Genomic DNA, 6,824 nt, shown 5'->3' with positions numbered 1-6,824 from the left:
CTAACAAGTAGATATTGTAATGACAGACACAAATGGAAACATTATTTAAAGTAGAAAGGCGGCAGCATTCCGCGTCTCTAATGTCTTTTTCTTTAGTTTATTTGATATAGATCTGGCCTTACCAGCGGCCTTTGGGTTTTGAAGAGACTTCGCCACCCGAGCCGCAGGTCCGGCTAGATCTTCTAAAAAGAGGTTATCGATTATGTGGACGAGGACGTTGAAATTGAAATATCCAAATATGGAAATATATAGAATATGTAAAACAATTATTACTTTCCAAAATCAACATTTTATCAAATTCAATCACCACAAATAAATCCACAAAATATTTGATTTAAAACAAATAATTTGATATTAAAAATGCCAAACTATTCTGTCCAATTTTTATTGATTCATGTTACCCAATGAAGATGATGTTACAACACCTGATCCACATAATATCCTAGGTAGTACTATGGATCCTTGCGCACGACCTCCATAGGTACGACCTATACCAGTGCCGTCTCTCCGTCTTTAGTGACGCAGGATCCAAGGTCTAACCAGGGAGACTGGTCTCCGTATAGCAGCATGTACATTACGCTGCTACTGCTTACCACCGCGTTGTCAAGCGGTGGATAGGAGCATCGAAAACACAGCCAGAGCTCTAGCGCTGCATGTCGGCGCGCAGTGCACCGCCGATAGCCTGGGCGACTCGCTGCTAGCGCTGGCTATGAATTAGCTGGGCGATAGGGCATTCAGAGACTCGTTTTCATGTCGACTGGGGAGGTAAAAACCCTCATTAAGACCGTGTTTGTCTGGTTTTTATTGAGGTACATCGCTACTATCGCTGTGGTAAGTCCCTGTCACCATTTTGGATAACCTAGATACAAAATAAGAATATAACAACTGCAAAAATGGAGATCATCCACCTGTAATGATATGTGATTTCGTGGAAATCCTATCCCGGCCCGGGCAGTCTAGTGCGGTGCCAGTGCAGTTGCCACTCATTTGCAGTGGGTAGCTGTGCCAGCGCCAGTGCCACTGCCAGTCAGTTTGGGCAAGTTGGGTGACTGTATAGCTGTGCACTTTGCTTTCAAAGTCTTCAAACCTCTAATTTGTTTGTTTTTGTCAGTTCCACAGTTATTCTGAAGTCGAGCTGTTGACAAAATTATAGTAGTCGAGACAACAGCTAGCACATGATTTGCTGCTGTTTTCGGTTGATGCTTTTGTTCCCCTAGCTGGCTCGACTTTGCAAAATCCATTCAACAAAATTAGACCCTAAACTAAATCCTAAAAGGTGTAATCCGCACATGTACATGTAATGAATGAATGCAAATCTTATCTTTTCGGCTGACTAATGTGAATTTCATACCTATTTCAAATTTATGATTCTAGATCTAGATCTATGACAAGAAAATAAGATTTTTTGTTTGTTTGTTTGTTTTGTTTTGTTTTGTTTTTTTTTGGAGGGGGGGGCAAATGATCTGGGCCTTCTTGTATTAAGAATAAGTTTGGCGTCAGTTGCAAAATGACAATGGACCAGTCTAGATCATTATTGTTCAATCCACCATTATAACCAATCAGAATATATGCAATCGAACGCAAAACTTCGTGTTACAGGGCCCAGATATTTGTCTTGTTACTCGGTAACCTTGGAGTAGTACATTTAAATGTTGCATTGTGTGTACATGTATTTTGTGGGTTACTGGGGTGGTAGCTTAAGGACCTGCATAGCGTATGGACTATCGCCATATATACACATCAACATTGTATGGTCATACAACTTTAATGTTTATTAGTAATGCGTATCGACTTTCAGACTGCGAAGCTAACTTTTCAATGGCAGAATTGCAGAACTAACCGAGTCAGAATAATACGAAGGGGGAAAAGGCTTGTTTGATGCAATGTTACATAGTCTTTCTAGGCCTGCCTCTAGACTGTACTTCTTTTTTGGATAATGGGGCATTTGCATTAAAAACTGTTTGGCACCTTGGTAATCAGCAAACAACAACTCTTGATTCATGATTTTATTTTTTGCCTTTTGTAGTACACTTTTGTAGGAAATCACCTCATAGCTTTATTTGTGCATACAGTCATGAAGCTAACCCAGAGGTATGAGTAGGCATACATGTAAGCGGTTGTATCTTAGATTGACTATGCGGCCAGCTCCTGCTTCAACAAAAAGATAGTTTATAAAGTAAGCATGGCCATTAAGAATTGTTTGTTTTGTTATATAGAGTTTTGGTAGATTTACAAGCTTATATCTAGTAGGATAAATGGGATACCCTTGTACAAGAGATGTTTCTAATTGGGATTTTCCTGCTATGGGCAACACACCTAATGTTTCAAAGGATCAATTATATTGCCAGCTATCATGGAATACCATCCAGCCTGAGAAAGGAATATGATCAAGGGAGTACACATCCAATTGAAGGGAATATACTTGACTAGGTTAGACATGTGTAGTATGAATCATCCTAATGATATTGTAAGAGTCTGCCCCCCCCCCCTCGATTTAAGTTATTTGGGTGTTTTTTGCCGAATCATTCTGGCACAATTACCTTTTCAATTATGCGGTTGACAGAGACAATAGTTAACACTGCATGTTAAAGAGATACATTTACATAATTGTTCCATGAATAGGACCCTACATACATATTGCGAACATGTACATGTAGCCTGTCAGGATATGTTATTTTGTTTCAATATTGAGACGGCAATCTGCACAAGCAAGTACGTGCATGTGACATGAACGTAAAGATAGATTAGTACTTTCACCTGTCTTTTGGGGCTCCTTGGTAAGATAACGCCTTGTAATGCCCACCAATAGCTCATCAAAAATAGCACTGCAATGGTTTCATTTGCTGATAGACTACATCCGTATCTGGATGATGACTGTGGGAAGACTCAAAAAGATTAACGCCTGCTGGACCTGTAACTAAACTTGTTTTGCTGTGTCGCAAGATAGTATATTGTACTTCATATTCATCTTTGAGACCCGAAACTTTACCAGAGATAATTTAATCATAGAAAGAAACAAAATACAATGAATGAAGACATCCAGGAGTGGACATTAAATTGTGCTATACATTGATCTACAGCTAGGTCTATATATTGGTGGGATTTTTGTCCAACAAGTGCATAGTGATGATCATGGCATAGTCCTACAAAATGACTACATGAACTTTTTTGGCTGAAACCTAACATAATCATCTTTTACATTAAAATTTCCTTAGTTTTGATCATTTTCAAAAGTATCAAGCTTTTTTTGTTAAATTCTTGTGTTTGTTGAAATTATAACTGTAAAGATTATTGCAGGCCACCATACTGCAATCCATTAAAATATGTAATCCTACAAAGTTTAAAGGTCTAAATTAGATCACATAGGATAACAAGAGATTGCCTCACTCACATTTGGAAGTTGCTTAAGCATCCACACGTAGCCATGACAAATGTACTAGAAATAATAACTATCACTGATTGAAATAAGTGTCCTGATGATTTTTAGTCATCCTCTATATGAGTTATCATTTCATGATTCCTGGAATTTTATTTATAATTTAAAAAAAAATATATTTTTATATTTTGTTTCTTTCATTTGGCAGAGCTACTAGCAACGGTATAACCTCCAACACTGTGTCAGGTACATCAACAAAAGTGGACCCGAAGTAATGCCGGTTTACCTTCGAGGCAAAGTTGAGCTGGATAACGCAACAATGTCAACATACCTAGCATCAAGCATTCCAGATGGCCTTCGTTGTCTCCTTACCTGCTCAATCTCGCTCATGACACAACCATCAAATTTGTCAGCGCTGTCGTGTTTGAGGAATCTTCCTTCAGGTGAACCAAAAATGGGATGTCCACTTAAGTTCAACTGTGAAGAGAGATGAAGCATTTTTCATGCTATGGAATCTTAAATTCCCTTCCCTTTTTGCATCACTGAACCATAGAAAAGCAGCACATGTAGGCCTGTGATCCTCTGGAAGGACTAAATAGTACATCAAACTTGTTCAGAAAAAGGACATGTAAAACTACTTATGGCCTGAGTTACACCAGCTATGTTGAAACTTTTAGGTTATGTCACCTTCAATCCTTCAACAAACAGTCAAAGTGATATCTGCCACTCATTCGAAAAATCATTGCCCAACTCGAAGCTTCAAAAGTCCTGGATATTATTTCAAAGTGGTATCAAATTTCTTGATACAGACCTCTCATTGAACTTTCTCAGACTATGTAAATCTACATACGCATACTACAATTATGTATAGAGTATATCATGTGACAAGGTAACCCCCCTCCCCCCCTGTATCACTCTAACTTACTTTATTTCATTTTCTCTGTCTTTACTTTATTTGTCTTTCTCTCCCGCCTCCCCCTCTCATGCCTAAACTGATGCTTGTGCTATCTGGTTAAGATTTACAACCACATTTTTAAAAATCTATTTAAATTGGTTCTTCTTTTTAGACTTGTGAATCAGCCAGATAATATACTTTTCAACTGTATACTTTCTCCATTTAATCTCTCTCTATTCTATTCAGATCTCTGTTCCCATTTTCACCTTTGATTTAAGATTAAGCCTTATTAATGATTTATGCATACAGTTTAAGCCATTTCCCCATGTTATAGCTATTTATAATTACATTGTGTGTTATTGTTCTTTCCCTATTTCTCTCATGTTTCTTTCACCCTTAGTGTCCCCATCTCTCTCCTCCACCCCTCCCCCGTCTCTTGCACACATACATCCTCTTGTCATTCTTGTATCCTCTTTCATCTGTTTTATTTCAATTCAATATAAACTCTATTCTAAGGCCTTACATTCTTTGATGACAAAACCTACCCATAATTTGATGGGCAATTATGTTGATGATAGTTTGCATTTTTGCTTATCAGTTTTACAAGCTTTATTGTAAAGCTTTGTTGTTTGGTTATTTGCACTGTCTTCTATTGAAGGTGTTTAAATTATTGTTCATATTAAACTGTATTTGTAATAATTTATATTCTGGGATTTCTGGCTTACATGTACTGTAAATGCACAGACAAACGTGCACATAGAGCATTACAGTTACTAATTAATTTATGCAATCCTGTAACTCTAGTAATTACTCCATACATGTATCAACAACTGTATACTTCAAAATCAAGATCTTATCCCATGATCTTACTTTTAAGAAAATGAATCAGTAGTGCCAGTATATTAGATTGGTCCAGTCATTGAGAGGGCACTGGTGTCTTATCCCCTTCTCTTTCTTTATAGATTTTTCCCCATTTGATGGGAGGAGAACACAGATCTCCTCCATGAAGAAAGTGCATGCCATTTAAATTGTGTAATTGATATAGAAAAGTGTAATTATATTCAGCTTGTGCAATGACGTACATGCAATTGTGCTCCTTGTCTTGGACTTGTAAAAGTGGATTTGGATGTAGGGCTAAACAATATTTATAATTTTCGGCTTTACGTATGATCTCGAGTTTTCATCTGATAACTGGTGAATTCGGGGAGATCGCTTAGGTGTGTATCTCTAGAATCTTATTTTATTTCTTAATATTTCATAATGTATATTGCATCATGTAATAACTTGTCATTAACCTGATGTTGATTTTGATATATTGACTATTTTGTAACACACTGGACATCGATTTGGGGGATAATAGACTTTACCTTTTATGTTTTTAAGTAGTTGTGTTTGCATGTTATAACCCTCTGATTTCATCGAATTTCATTGAAAGAGAGGTATCCTTGAAGTAGTTTATAAGTTACAGTTCTTTAAGAATACTTGCTGCATAATTTGATAATCCATTAGTGTATGCATCATTGAATCACCCAAGATTTCAATATGGTGGAGAGATGAAAAGTCTCTTGTAGTTTTGTTTTACATCAAGTAGCATTTTTAAACAGAGTACTGGTAAGATAGCTCCTAATGCTTGGCTATAGTTCGCCCAGTAAAATTGATGTCTGCATTTAGGTGCTGTGTTTTGATATAATTTAAGTATGTGCCGGAGAAGTAAATCATGTAAAAAGCTATAAGAAAGTTGTTTTAAAGAAGCAATTTCTTCGATATTTTAATTACTATACTCATACTACAGGTAGTCCCATCCTCTAGCTTTCTCAGTGACCAGGGTAATGTATGAGACATCTTAGAGACATCTAAGATGTTTAATATTCAATTGAGGTCCACCCTGATGTTAAGTTTGTTTTTATAATAGAAGTAGAAAAATGAGAGGATCGGGTCAATGAAATTCTGATTTAAGAATAAGAAAGTTTATGAATTTTGGAAATTGTGATCAAAAACAAAGTGGCATCTCTGTGACATTTCTTGTGAGCTTCCCTACCCTTCGCTCTGTAGATAACATGTCATAAATTTTGATTTTCTTCATTATTGATGATGGAATAGATTTTTCCATACAGGGGTTGAATATAGAAACATATTTGCAATAATTTAGTGGTTTAGTAGCTTAGTGGTGGTTATTTTACCTGACTGATAAGAAAGCATAAATGCTTGTTAGTAAGTAACCAGAGGACCGACTGCTTTAGGTCCTCTCCGAGGGACCTGGTAATGAGAATTAATGCCTTACTAAAGGGCATTAACGCATCGACTTGGTTTCGAATGCGGGTTGCCGGATCACTGCTCTTCCAACTGAGCTATCGCGCCCTAGGGTTCATGAAAAACTTCTTTGGAGAAAACGGACATTTCGTGATTTTTTGTTTAAGTACAGAGCAAATGGGAGGAGAGACGATGCGCCAAAGAATTGCCAATTTTTGTTTGATTGATTACTTTCTTTTACTTTAAATCAGAACCTGACCCTCTCACTTTTCTGCTTTTAAAAACCAAATTAATATCAGTCAG

At 36.9% G+C, this 6,824-nt stretch overlaps 1 long non-coding RNA gene across 1 annotated transcript; it reads left to right on the top strand.

The window, feature by feature from the left end:
- The first annotated feature begins 428 nt into the window (after positions 1-428).
- On the top strand, positions 429-6,008 carry LOC115925494. Its single transcript, XR_004064752.1, has 2 exons — positions 429-831; positions 3,585-6,008. It is a non-coding gene; the product is annotated as an uncharacterized LOC115925494 (long non-coding RNA).
- The last annotated feature ends 816 nt before the right edge of the window (positions 6,009-6,824 follow it).

Source organism: Strongylocentrotus purpuratus, unplaced genomic scaffold (genome assembly GCF_000002235.5).
Source record: "Strongylocentrotus purpuratus isolate Spur 01 unplaced genomic scaffold, Spur_5.0 spur5_scaffold_18, whole genome shotgun sequence".
NCBI lineage: Eukaryota > Metazoa > Echinodermata > Echinoidea > Camarodonta > Strongylocentrotidae > Strongylocentrotus > Strongylocentrotus purpuratus.
This window is presented reverse-complemented; position numbering and strand designations above follow the sequence as displayed.